Below are 14068 nucleotides of genomic sequence, written 5' to 3'. Positions count from 1 at the left end.
TTCAAGAAATATGAAAATGAATGTAATTGTATATTTTTATTTAATCCAGCATATCTACAGTGTTATTTCACCATGTAATCAATTAAAAAATTACTCATGGGATAGTTTGCGTTCTTTTTTTGGAGCTAAATTTACAAATCCCATGTGTACTTTGCATATCTCAATCCGTATTAGCCACATCTCAGGCACCCATGGCCACATGTGGTAAGTGGCTGCTTTACAGATAGTCCTTTATCAAGCTGTAGCCCTGAGATGTGGGAAAAGAAAAGAAATCGTGGGTGGGGAAAACTCATGCATTCAGAAAAGGCTCTTCTGACTCTGCAGTCACGCGCATTCAGGAATTCAGGGGAAAAACAAAAAAAAAACGGAGAAATGAGAATGACTGCAAACATCGGCTTGCCAGCAGCCCGGGCTGTTTATTCATGGGCGTTCCTCTCCTTCCCTTTCGAAGAGGGCAGGACCTGGGACCCAGGCTGCACTCGGAGGCCCGGGCTGCCACGTGGCAGCCACCGCGCCGGCTTCCTTCCGGGCCACGCTGGCCACGCTCTGGGTCCCGACAGAGCGTGGGGACGCTCAGCCGCCGGCCGCGGGAGGGCAGAGCGGGAGCTGGCGCCACAGCGCCGCCCGCCGGCCGCGCGCCCGAACTGCAGACGCAGCGCCGCCTCCGCCCGCCCGCTCGCCCGAGCTTCAGTTCCCGGCGAGGGACGACCCTCCCGTTTCTGGCGATCAGTACGGTCTCTGTTTCCTAGGCTGGAAAATGAGCCTGTGCCTCCATTTCCAGTGCTTGCGCCCGAAGGTGAGGGCAGCACGGGGGTCGCCGAGGACGGCTTTTCTTTTTCCTGCTCTTTGTTGCGGTCCAGGATTTTCTCTTCCGGGTCACATCTAAAGCACAGTAAGGATGCTCATTCTTTGCATTTCAGGATGAGTCAATTTTAATCCTGCCAGGAGTAACGTTTTCAAAGAAGACTTTTCCAATTTAGAATTTCTGTTCCATATTTACGTAAGAAAGTAAGGGGAAAAAAAATTAGCAAGAGGCCCCAGCGAGGATCGAACTCGCGACCCCTGGTTTACAAGACCAGTGCTCTAACCACTGAGCTATGGAGCCCACTTGTTACCTGGCACGCTGTGATTCAGGGACATTGGAAACAACCCTGCTTTATTTGGCAGGCTGTGAGAATGACCTTATGTGTCCCATATCAATTATTCGTATAAAGACTATAAATGCTAGAGAAAAATCCTACAACATGATAAGCAGAAAAATACCGAATCTAAAAATCCTATGTTTAGGATTACAAAGCACTGAATCTTTCCTATGGTAAGTGATGCCTATAGATAAGGGCTGGAAGGAAAAATGCAAAAATGAAATGGTGTTCTGATCATAAGCAGCACCTTTATGTCTTAGAAAAGCCTCTAATCTATTGTTTATATGACAAATTGTATTGGGTTTAGTACAGCCTTAGATTCTTGAATTTGCTGGCATATAAATGTTGACAGTATTCTTTAATGATTCTTTGTATTTCTGTGGTGTCAGTTGTAACTTCTCTTTCATTTATGGTTTTATTTATTTGGGCTCTCCCTCTTTTTTTCTTGATGCGTTTGGCTAAAGGTTTGTCTGTCTACTCTTATCTTTTCAAAGAACCAGCTCTTAGTTTTATTGAGCTTTTCTATTTTTTTAAAAAAATTTTCTATTTTGTTTACATCTGCTCTGATCTTAACCATTTCCTTTCTTTTGTTTACTTTGGGTTTTGTTTGTTCTTTTGCTAGTTCCTTTGGGTGTAGAGTTAGATTGTTTGGGATTTTTCTTATTTCTTGAGGTAGGCCTGTATAGCTATGAACTTCCCTCTTTGAACTGTTTTTGCTGCATCCTGTACATTTTGAAAAGTTGTGCTTTCATTTTCATTAGTTTCAACATAGTTTTTGACTTCTTGTTTGATTTCCTCTTGGTCCATTGGTTGTTTAGTAATATGTTGTTTAGTCTCCATATATTTGTGTTTTTTTCCAGTTTTCTTCCTGTAGTTGACGTCTAGTTCCATCCCACTGCGATTGGAAAAGATGCTTGATATTTCAATCTTCTTGAATTTATTGAGGCTTGTTTTTTGGCCTAATATGTGACCTATCTGGAGAATGTTCCATGTACACTTGAAAAAAATGTGTATTCTGCAGTTTTTGGATTAAATGTCTATTAAGTCAGTTCCATCTAATGTGACATGTAAGGCCATTATTTCATTATTAATTTTCTGTCTGGATGATCTATCTATTGATGTGAGTGGGGTATTAAAATCTCCTACTATTATTGTTTTACTGTGGATTTCTTCCTTTATGGGTATGTTCATTAATAATTGCTTTACATACTTAGGTACTCCTGGATCGGGTGTGCAGATATTTACAATGATTATATCCTCTTCTTGGACTGACCCCTTTATAATTATGTAATGTCCTTCTTTGTCTTTTTTCCCATTTTTTGTTTTAAGGTCTATTTTGTCTGATGTAAGTATGGTTCCTCAGCTTTCTTTCTGTTTCTGTTTGCATGGAATGTCTTTTTTCATCCTTTCACTTTCAGTCTGTATGTGTCTTTGAAATGGGTCTCTTGTAAGCAGCACATAGATGGGCCATGTTTTTTTAATCCATTCAGCCACCCTGTGTCTTTTTATTGGAGCATTTAATCCATTTATATTTAAAGTAATTATTGATAATTATGTACTTACTGCCATTTTGTTAATTGTTTTTAGCTTGTTTTTATAGTTGTCCTCTGTTCTTTTTCTATCTATTCCTTTGTGGTTTGCTGTTTTTCTTTAGTATTTTGTTTACGATCCTTTCTCTTCATTCTTTGTATATCTTTTGTAGGTTTTGGGTTTGTGGTTACCATAAGGTTTATGTATATCATTCTTTATTTATAGCAGTCTATTTTTACCTGATAGGCATTTAAGTTCGAATATATTCTATAAGGGCAACATTTTTATTCCTCTCTCCATGCTTTGTGTTATTGATGTCATATTTTAGACCTTTTTGTGTTGTGTATCTCCTAAGTACTTATTATAGTTTGAGTTAAGTTTTTTCTTTTAACCTTCACAGTAGCTTTTTTAATGTCTGATTTCCTATATTTATTGAATATTTGGATTTACCTGTGAAGTTTTTCCCTTTCTCATATTTTATTATTTCTGTTTATGGCCTTTCCGTTAAAGGGTCATTTAACATTTCTTGTAAATCTGACCTAACGGTGATGAAGTCCTTTAGTTTGTGCTTGTTCGGGAAACTCTTTCTCTCTCCTTCAATTCTGAATGATAACCTTGCTGGGTAAATTATTCTAGGCTGTAGGTTCCTTTCTTTCAGCACTTTAAGATGTCCTGCTGCTCCTTTTTGGCATGTAGTATTGCTGATGAGAAATCAGCTGATAGCCTTACAGGGTTTCCTTTGTATGTAATTTATTTTTCTCTTGCTTCCTTCAAGATTGTCTCTTTATCTTTAGCTTTTGCCATTTTAACTACGATATGTCTTGGTGTGGGTTTCTTTGTGTTCATCTTGTTTGGAACTCTTTGTGCTTCTTGGACATGGATGTCTGTTTCCTTTCCCAAGTTGGGAAAGTTTTCAGCCATTATTTCTTTAAATAACGTTTCTGTTCCTTTCTCTCTTCTTCTACTGGGATCCCTATAATGCGAATGTTTGAATACTTGATGTTATCCCAGAAGTCCCTTAAACCATCCTCATTTTTTAAAAGTTCTTTGTCCTTTCTGCTGCTCTGGTTGGTTGATTTCCACTAGTTTGTTTTCCAGGTCTCTGATCCGTTCTTCTGTGTTAGCTAATCTGCTGTCGATTCTTTCTAATGTGTTTTTTGTTGTTGTTGTTGTTGGAGTTGTTCTATTCTTCATGTCTGCTTGGTTCTTTCTTATACTTTCTGACTATTGAAGTTCTCCCTAAGTTCTGCTATTCCCTTAAGTTTGGTGAGGATCCTTATGACCATTTCTTTGAATTCTTTAGCAGGCAAATTACTTTTTCCATTTCCTTTGGGTTTCTTTCTGGGGATATTTCTTGTGCCTTCATTTGAGAGAGATTCTTTCATCTTTTCATTTTGTTTGACTGTTTATGTTTGCTTATATGAATTAGACAGAATAGCTGCCTTTTCTAGTCTTGGAAAAATGGCTCTGTGTAGACTGTGTGTGACGGGTGGTTTTGGCAGATAGGAGCCGAGCAGGTGCTGAAGGTGCCCGGGAGCAGCTCTGGGTGGGGAGCCCCGGTGCCTGCTGATCCCGCTTGCTCCCTTTCCTGGGCGATGTGTCTGGGAACACACTACAGTGACCTTTCAGGTAGGCCAGAGCCCCTGGATAGAGCCCCACCCACCTGTGGACATAAACAGTGGTGCTCACCTGCGCCGGAAGCCAGGAGAATTCCCACAATGCCCCGAGCTCCCGAGCCTGGTCTCCAGCCTCTCTCTGGTTTGTTGTCTGAAAGCGGCGCCTGTAGAAGTGACCGCTGTGTAGGCTCCACGGGCCGGGTGGTTTTGGGGCACGGGAGCCGGGCATGCGCTCACGCCGCCGGGGGCACTGGCCTGCGGGGAGGCGCCGCTCGGTGCGGGGAGGCCGGGTGAGGGTGCTGACGCCCTGCTGGTCCCGCGAGCGCCCTCTGTCGGCGGGCAGGAGGCTCCAGGCGAAGCAGCTGCGCATGCCCTGCCGGGTCATGCAGGTCGGCCCGAGCCCCCAATAGGCTGCCACCTGTCCCAGCCAAGTCCCAGCAGGGGACATAGTGCTCTGCCCTGGAGGGTCCCCACAGCTCCCGGGGGTCCCCTCAGCTTCCCAGCCTTTCTCTTGCTTGTTGTCAGAAGCTGTCACTTCAGCACTCGGTCGTGTCGTGGGAGTGGTTGCTACCTCTCTACACGTGTATATTTCATTTTGCACATGGTAGCGTTGGGGGAGGGGGCGAGATCGGTGTCCTCCGCTGCTGCCCTCGGTTTTCATTTTCATCAATCTGCTGCGCTTTTGGGTGGCATTGGGGCATGGACTTCACTTGTGAGTCTGGAGATGGTTGCCGTGCAGGATGTTGGGTCAGGGTGCAGAGCCAGTTAGCACTGGGACTGGGCTTGCTGGTGTGGACGGTGCTCTGGGAGGGAGGCGCCTGGAGGGGGGAGAACAGAAGAGAAGGATGGAGAAGGTGCACCCCAACCCCACCTCCTCATTCCTGGCGTGCAGAAGTAACTCAGTAGCTCCAAGTTTCTTCCGGTGGGCTCCACTGAGCCCCCTGGCCGGTTGTGAACAAAGGCTAGTTCACTCGGGGCGGGGTGTGTGCGGGGTTGAGGGCTGATCACTTCCAGGCCAAAAATGCAGGTGGCCATGGAGGGCGTTGGAAGCATCCGGGGCTTGGGGGTCTGGAGGACCTCCTGTTGAATCTGGAGACACCTGGTTCCAGTTGTCTTTGCTGAGCTGCGTAGGTTGACAGGCTGCCCCCTGGCAAGCCACGGCTTTGGGGTGGGAGGGACCCAGTTCCCAGTCCAGCTCTGCCCCTTGCTGGCGGCACTGAGGTCACCGAACTTTTGAGTTTCCAGTCCTTCACCTGCACAGAGGGGCTGAGGGGGTACGGACCTCCTCGGGTGGGTGTGGGGGTACAGTGTGACGCCAGGATGCCAGCGCAGGGGCGGCCTTGCCTTGCCTTCAGCTACTGCCCGCCTGGATCTTCCAGCCGGGCCCACTTTATGCCCTTGCTCCCATTGTGGTGGAGGAGCTGTACTTCACCCCAAAGACAGCCACTCCCTCCCCCGTCGGCCCTCTTTGGGAGTCCCTTTATCCCTTGAACAGTCACCTCTCCCTCTGAACCCTTCTTAGCTTTTAATATGCTCGAGCCTCTCTACCAAAAAACATAAGGGAATAAAATTACCCCCCCTTCTGGTGAATCACTGTCACTCGTTCTCCGCGTTCCTCACCCCCCACCACTCCCCTCGCCATCTGTCTTCTGCCCCCACAGCTCCACAGAATGACCCTCACTGGCCTCTGCGTGGATAAAACCTTGGTGTCCTGGCAGCACAGGACCCCGCCAAGCACTTTCTCCCCCCGAAATTTTCACCTCTGTGTCCCCTCTGGCCACTCCCCGAGGGCCCGCCCACCTCCCAGGAACCCATTTCTCATCCTTCTTCATAGACTCACCCCTGCCCCAGAGCAGAGGTGAAACGCACAGGCCTGAGTCTGAATTCTGGCTCTTCTCCTGCCAGTTTGGGCGCCGGCAGTGAGCCAAGGCAGATATGGTCCCTGTGGGTACTTGGGAAGAATACATGAAACAACGCGTGTAAATCCTTCACACAGAGCCTGGCATCTGTGGAGGACTCAATGTAAATTATTTGTATTACTGTTTGTACCTAAAAGTATTGTGTGAAGCCCTCCAAGTGCAGGAGGGTCACTCAGGGACATGGGGGACAGCAGGAGGCAGCGGGAGGGACAAGAGCACGGCAGCCATAGGGCCCAAAACCCCATTTCTGTAGCCACAGCTCTTCACAGGCACCTGCTGAGTGAGACGTTATCACTCGCTTTGGAAGCACTGAGTCATATTCAGAAAGGAGAGATTTTTCTCACCTCCTGCAAGACCACAGATTAAAATTCACCTTATTAAAGTCAGACAGGGCAAGCACTCAACGCCCAACGAGGCCAGGAAGGGGATAGTCTTTCAGTTGACACAGCTGTGGTCTGTCATGTTCCCTTGCCCTTTGCAGTCTGTTGTAGAAGGACGGTCCAACCTCCAGCTACCATAGGACAGTGCGGTGGGGTTTCCATACTTGGTGGATCAGATAAGATGCTAGAAATGGTTAGTTCAGGGACCAAAGGACAGTTGAGACTCTGAAAAAGTCCCGGGAAATTGTTCAAGACTTTTGGGACAGTCTTATGAGACAGAAACTAGCCACCCTCCCCCCGGCCCCCAGAAGATCTCTTATGTTTCCTAAGATCCTAGTGGACCGCGCAAAGAATAGAAGACCTCAGGCTAAGAGGGGTGGGGCCCTAAGGTGCAAACTAGAACTTGAGGGTCTTACAGTTCATCTGGTCGCATGGGTCTCAGTTCTGCCTGCACGTTAGCTCTCTGGGGACCTTATAAATGTCACTGGCCAGGTCCCAGAAATTTTAGTGTTTGGGGTGAGGCCTAGGCATTCGTTTGTAAATGCTCTCCAAGTTATTATAACATGCAGCCAGGGGTGAGAACCTGGTCTATCCAATCCTTTTTATCCTGGAGATGCATAAACAGAGACTTTGAGACTTGAATAATTGACCCAAAGTAAAGGCCACACAGTGGACTTTGGCCACAGGGTGTGAACTCAGACCTGGGCTCTCTCCATTACCCTACAACAAAATCTCCTCATCTCTGCCACTTTGCATTGATTTTACACAGAATAGCCACAGTGTCTATGTGTTTAAACCTAAATCTGGATATATTATTTGAATAGTACTAGCATACTTTAGAAGGACTGTCAAGAATTAAGACTGTTCCAGAAACATTTGTGGTCTGCTGTCCCAGGATCTGGAGGTGGTGACGAGCTCAGGTATTGGAGTCACAAAAGCCTGGTTTTAAATGGTAAATCTGCCACCACCTGCTGTGTGACCTTGGCCACGTTGCCTAACATCTCTGAGCTCCAGTTTCTTTATCTGTAATGTTAGTATTTCCTTAGAGAGTCAACACAGGCTGGTTTCTTGTTTGTGAAGATGAAATAAGATAGTCATAAAGCTCTTAGCCTGCTATTTATGCCTTTTAAGTGGTAGCAACAGGAGTCGCTGCTGTTGTGAGTTATTATTTTCATGTTTCTGTGGACTTGCCTTCTAGAATAGTGGTTCTCAACCAGGGGTGCTTTTGCATCCCCAGGGAGCATCTGCAAATGAGATATTTTGATTGTCACAACTGGGGGGAGAGGGTGCTAGTGGCATCTAGTGGGTAGGGATGCTATCAAACGTTCACAGTGCACAGAACTGCCCCCTCCCCCAACAAAGAGCGGTCCCACCCAGAGATGCCAAGGCTGAGACACGCTGATCTAGACATCTGAGAAGAATCGGGAGCTTGAAGGCCAGAGCTGTTGGGTGCTAAAGGTTGAGGGTTCTTGGGTCTGGCACTGGCGAGGAGGCCAGCGGACAGTGAACAGCTCCACTCTGCTCTCAGTCGCCAAGAGGGGACACAGTTTCTACCTCTTTCCAGATAAGTTCCTGTGGTAACCTTCAGGCAATAACACGGATTCATACGCCTTAGAGGTGCCGCGAGGATAACCCTGCACTGAACGCTTAGAGACGCTGGTATGAAAGGCTGAATAAAGTCAAGACGATTGCATCAGTTCCCACGGGAGGGCCGTCTTTCTCCACAGCTGTGCTCTGGGCACCTGGGCATTGCATCTGGGCATCTCCTCTCTCATGAGCTCATCATTTATAAACGACAGCCACCGAAGTTGGAAAGCATGACACCGAGTTGGCAGGTGGAAAACGTACTCGGCTTTCTTTCTGGAGCCTTGTGTCTTACCTCATTTGTCTTAAAAGTGAGATAAATTTAATAGTGCTAGGCCCTCTCTGTTACGTGAGAAAAGAAGAATGCGTGTAAAAGCTCTCCTTGAGGGCACAACACTTGGTTGAGGTGACCGCGGGGAGGTAATTTGGCTGCAGTTGAGTGAGTGGACACTAGGTGGCGCTACTTTCTCACACGAGAGGAAGATCCGCCCTCCCCGTAAATTATTAATGTCAGTCTTGGAGGAGTGCATGCACCCCAGCGTGAAAAATAAAGTAACAGGAAAGATCTACTTCTTAAAATAAGTCAGCAGCCCAGTGAAGCAGATACTGCCATGGCAGGTACATTTGCTTGGTCAAACTGATGGAAAAGGGCGTTTACTGCCCATGGGCGTCTGGCCACAGATACCAAACGATAAAAATACACCATTAAATGAAACCACTCAGCAGGCCTGGCCTCAGGAGAGAATGAGGACGAGCTGAGCTCAGCCGTAGGTCTGGGATCTGGTACCGACGTTGCTCTGGAATGACCGGTGGGTAAGATGGGCAGTGGTCACGTGCCGACCCTTTGCATTGTCTGGTTGGCTCTCCCTGACTTAGGAGAGGCCCGGCCCCACGCTTAGGCGGTGAGGCCACCAGTGTTTCAGCGGTTAGGGTAGGAATCACTGTTGTTCCCTACCTCAGAAGGTAAGCAAGGTGTGGCTCACAGGAGGCAGTGACGGCAGGAACGGAGAAGCACGATTTGAGGGTGATGGTGAGAGGCTCCTTTACACAGCAGCCTCGGTGAGGACTCTCCAACTCCCTTGTAAGGGGCACTCACGGACCCTGATGCAAGTTCCCGTCATCTTGCCCCTTGTCTCCACGCTCTGGAGCCACCACTGTGAAGGCCCTGGCTTTAGAAAGAGAGGGCAGGACAGGGGTGGGAGGGTGGCTTTGGATCCAATAGTCCTGCGTTCCAGCTCTACCACCAACCATCTCTTTGACCTTGGCAATGTCAGTTAACCCTCAGTGCTCTCATCTGTAACATATAGATAACATGGGCAGGAAGGTTGCAAAAGGGCCTGATCTGCTCCAAATAAGTTCACATAGATCTGAAACGGGAAAGGTTTGCCAATAAAGTGGCCACACAGCCACCCATGACGGCAGAGGAAGTGTGCCCCCCAGAGGAGGGGCCTGGAAGGGCGAGGGCAAATGCCATTCCCACCACTTTCATCCCGTGTTTGGGTTCTTGTGGTTGTCTAGACTTGGCCTCTACTGGTGCTTAACGTATTGTTACAGTTTGCTCTCTTGTTCTTCCGTTTCTTGACTTACAGTAACGTAACGGTAGCTATCATGGATGGAGCAGCCGGCAGAGGGCTAGCATTGTAGGGACGTTGGTTTCCACAGTGTCATCCTCACAAGCACCTGCCAGGTAAGGATCATAGGAGGAGACAAAGGTGAATCACGGCCGGAAGTCCTAGGGCAGGTGGGCGATGGAGTCAACAGGCTGCCTCGATTCCAGCTGAGAAAGGCGGTGGGCAGGTAACCCAGCTGCCCCGAGCGGAGCAGAGATGCTGCTTTTCCCCTCAGAATATAAGGTGTCTGGAAGCTGCTCTGGAAAGAAGGTGCATTGAGTTCTTGTTCTATCATTCACGATACTTCAGAGGACATACACATACACACCCTCCTCCACGCAGGCTCAGAGCTTTATTTTTATCCCGAGTTGCAAACATCCATTTATAAATAGCCATGGGCTCAAGTGGGTGTCATAGAGGGTGGCTGTCCTAATGGCCAGTTAAGACGTTTGTCAACATGGACGGCGGAGGTGAGCTTGCTGTTCCAGAACTGACCGAGGGAGCCCCCATCTTGCTCCATGTGGTTTAGCGCAGGCCAGAGCCCTAACCACGGGGCTGTGAAACTGGGCCTGTCCGGGTCAGAGACTCTTTCGGGTTGAACACTCACCTTCTTGCAGAGACAGAGAGGTAGAAATGGTTCTTGAATGAACTCCGATTTCCAGCTGGTTAGTATTTCACCTTTCCCCAAACCTTGTTTCAGGTCCCCTTTGAATCAAAGATCACCTTGTCTCTCACACCTGGTCCACAGCCGAGCTTCCTGGACCAGGATCTTGGCGCTTTGGAATGTAAGCTACACTTGTCAATGTTGCCTGCCTCCTAATAGGTCATTCTATGTCGTCGGTGTCGGGTAGGGTGGCTGGGGAAGGTAATTAACATTTGTTGAGGACACACTATGTTTTGGGTACGTAGGAGGTACTTTGTGTACATTTATCTCACTGACTCCTCATCTCCAGCCTGTCACGTAGCTGCAATTAGCCCTGATTTAGAGACGTCTTCACGGATGACCTTGCTTCTACATATGCAGCTCAGAATGTACGTGGGTTTAACCTCAGACCTAAGCCCTTCCTGCTGCCTTGTAGTACTGAAGTTTATGCCTTAATCAACACATATTTATTCAAGTATCTTTTCTACAAAAAGTACTGTCCTAGGGAACCTAGAGTGACGCCAGAAGTGTAGGCCGTGGTTGTTACCCTCAGGGAATGACAATGTAGTTGTGGGACGAAGACTTACCCAGACGGGAATTAGTGAATAATGGGAAGAAATACCACAAACGCCCAGTAAGAAGAGATGATACGCTCAGTTTGAAGGAGAGACTCCAGGCGGTCAGTGGAAGTTCATGGAGAAGGTGGAAAATGAGTTAGTTCTTGAAATAAGAGTTAGATTTGAATGGGACCAGAGAGTGGATGGATTACAGCTGGAGCACGCCCTCGTGGAGTGTGCTCTGAGAGCAGGAGCTGTTTCATGTTGGGAGTAGGGGTGGGAGACGAAGAAAGTTGGGCCAGAGGAAGGTCATTGCTAAAAGCCATAACTCCAGGGTCCAGGCTCTTTCCGCTGACTGAGCAGGTCAGAAGGGACATCGGGTGGCCTTGGGATCTGTGGGTGTGTGTGGAGAGCTGGCACAGCAGCTGTGGCTATGGGTCTTCTCTCCGCACTGCCTTCATTCTCTGGGCTCCAGAAGGGCCCCCAGGCCTCTGCCCTAAGACAGCAAAAGGGCAGGGGGCAGCAGAGACAGACCCTGGGGGTGAGTGTTTGTGAGAACAGGCCTCCAGGAATTCCCCTTCTGCCTGCACCGCGTGCATAGCCGCACGTTGCGTGTGGCGGTATTGCTAGAGGGGATCAATGGGAAAAGATTGGTTGTCCTGCTAATCCGAGCAGGCAGGGGCTCAGCATGATTGTGATTTGAACATTAAATCAAACATATCGTATCCTATTTTATAGATAAAAAGACTTGTAATAATTTAGTCGTGAATGATGGCGGTAAGAGTGAAAAGCAAGCCATAAAAGTGATCAGTTGTGTGGGGCAAATCAGTGACCACATCTGGTGATTGATTCGAGACTGAAGATGTTGGGAGTATAAACTAGAGATGAGATCGGGGACTCAGGGGAGAAGGAGTCCACGAGAACTGTCTCCATTCCTTCCTGAAGCCACCTCTCTCCACAGGTGCTCTGCTTCCTAAACCGTCTTTCCAGCCAAGTGCTTTGCTTCTGCAGCTACCGATTAATCCAGATGTCCAGTCCTGCTCGCTCCACTCCTGGTAAGTGCCCTTTGCAGGAGACCATGTTTTAATCTTTCATACCGTGTTCTTACTGTACCTTTTCTGTGTTTACAGACACACATACTTACCGTTGTGTGACAATTGCCAGCAGTGTTCAGTGCAGTCACAGGCTGTACAGGCTTGCAGCCGGGGGGCAGAAGGCGACGCTGCACAGCCTGGGGTGTAGGTGTGTGTAAGTGACGACCCCATGTGACGAAGTCGCGGAAGGATGCAGTCTTTGGAACGGATCCCCTTCATTAGGATTTCCTTGGCTTCTGGATCCTTGGTGAGGTCGTCTCCCATTGATTCTCCGAGTTGTTTTCCTAAACTTCCTCCTGAGGGTTTACCCGTGTTTGGTTAGGAAGAGTCTCTTGTCAGTCATGGCTTCTGGCGTTTTTGTTCCACGTGGACTCCCTTTTCATTTGATGATGAGTTCTTTGGAAAGATGAGATAACCTCTTGCCTAGAAAATGGGACCCAAATCATACACCATTTTCTCACCAAAAAATGGAAACATAACACAAGAAGCCTGTGGGGTTAATTAATGTAAGCAATTAAATGTTTATTAAGTATGTATTATGTCGGCTTTGTGCTAAGCGTGTGTGTGTGTGTGTGTGTGTGTGTGTGTGTGTTTATACACATTTATACAAGATGAATAAAATGTGGTCACTACACAGGAGCAATCAGTTTAGTGAGGGAAATTTCTGAGCTTCTCTGGAAGGATAAACGGGGACGGCTTAGAGTTTGTGTGGGCTCTGGAGCTAGCCTGTCTTGTCCAGATTGGAATTCTGGCTCTTAAACTTGTGAGAAGGCCTGTGGCCTTTATGTACCTTAGTTTTCTCCTCTGTGAAATGGGGGACAAGACTCCTACCTCGTTAATTGGGTTGTGGTGAGGACCAGCTAGGTAACAGATCTAAACGAAGTGGAATAACGCCCAGCCAACAGGAAGCAGTTGATGAATGAGAGGAATTACTGCTGCGAGATTACAGTAGGAGCATCCGTGCATTTTCCATTTTCAAGGATGTTCAAAGACTCTGGAATGGCCACCCAACAATGACTGAGGCAGATGCCCTCCATTTCAGACAGAAGGGGGTTGGTTGTCCATTTCCCCAGTCACTTCTAGCCTCGCCTGTGACATAGGTGCTGCGAGGATGTCTGTGGGTATGTTTCTAACCTGTCTGAGCCTCGATTTTACCATCTATTAAATGGGAAGACTTGTGCAGAGCTGGTGTGAGGATAAGATCCCCACATAGAACTTGTCCACACAAGTGCTCAACGGTTGGCTTTTCGTTTTGCAGAAATGACTTTGTGTGTCACGGGAGCCAGGCACTTCTCTGGGCACAGGCTGTTACGAAGAGTAGCGAGTCACTGCTGGAGGGGGCAGCGAGGGGAAAAGAAGTGGGAGTGCGAGGAGAGGCGGAGTTTGAGGTTGATACTTGGTAACATGAACCCTTATTTTCAAAGCTCTTTTCTCCAGTCCGTCCACCTCTCCACGTCCATACGGTTGTGTTTCACACTTGACTTAGCGGCGGAATTAAGCATGCCGTGGGATGCAGGGGACAGTGGTGAAGGTGAGCCGTCTGACATTCTCATCTGCACGAAGGGATAAACTGTCCTTGCGTCTTATTCACAGACTAAAGTGTAAAGCCATCAGGCGGGTCTCTAGGCTTTGTGGGGCAGAGTGTCCAGAGCGGCCCTTCGCACCATAGATAGTTTGGGAACGAGTGAGTGTGCATATTAGTTTCCTTCCTCTGCAAAACGAAATCTAGTTGCAAGCAGGCCGGCTTATTTCACAACCTGCCAGGATCCATGACTGTTGAGCACAAGTGCGGATGACGATGGAATACATTTTTCGGGCTAAACGACAGCCTTGGGGAGGCCGTGCCCTCTTCCCGTGGCCGTTGGTTCTCTGATTGAGCTGCTCGGGCTGTCTGCTTCTGACTCTGTCAATCAGGCCTGAGTCGTTAGCCTGCATCCCTTGCGGGGGTGTGAGCAGTTAATAAGGTGGCTGAAAATTCCACTGCAGCTACAAA

The 14068-nt window shown here is 48.0% G+C and overlaps 2 long non-coding RNA genes and 1 other non-coding gene across 3 annotated transcripts in view; 2 read left to right on the top strand and 1 right to left on the bottom strand.

The window, feature by feature from the left end:
• Window positions 1–659: 659 nt before the first annotated feature.
• LOC117018443 (uncharacterized) lies at window positions 660–12224 on the top strand. Its single transcript, XR_004422230.1, has 3 exons — window positions 660–892; window positions 11943–12036; window positions 12112–12224. It is a non-coding gene; the product is annotated as an uncharacterized LOC117018443 (long non-coding RNA).
• On the bottom strand, window positions 1033–1105 carry TRNAT-UGU (transfer RNA threonine (anticodon UGU)). The gene has a single exon. It is a non-coding gene; the product is annotated as a tRNA-Thr (tRNA).
• Window positions 12221–14068, top strand: part of LOC117018444 (uncharacterized) — a 102494-nt gene continuing 100646 nt past the window's right edge. The window contains exon 1 of the long non-coding RNA XR_004422231.1: window positions 12221–12322. This is a non-coding gene — a long non-coding RNA (uncharacterized LOC117018444). The remainder of the gene's footprint in view (window positions 12323–14068) is intronic.

The sequence above is a fragment of the Rhinolophus ferrumequinum genome, chromosome 27, assembly GCF_004115265.2.
Source record: "Rhinolophus ferrumequinum isolate MPI-CBG mRhiFer1 chromosome 27, mRhiFer1_v1.p, whole genome shotgun sequence".
NCBI classification, from domain to species: Eukaryota; Metazoa; Chordata; class Mammalia; order Chiroptera; family Rhinolophidae; genus Rhinolophus; species Rhinolophus ferrumequinum.
Note: the sequence above shows the minus strand (reverse complement) of the source record. Positions and strands in the feature narration are given on the sequence as shown.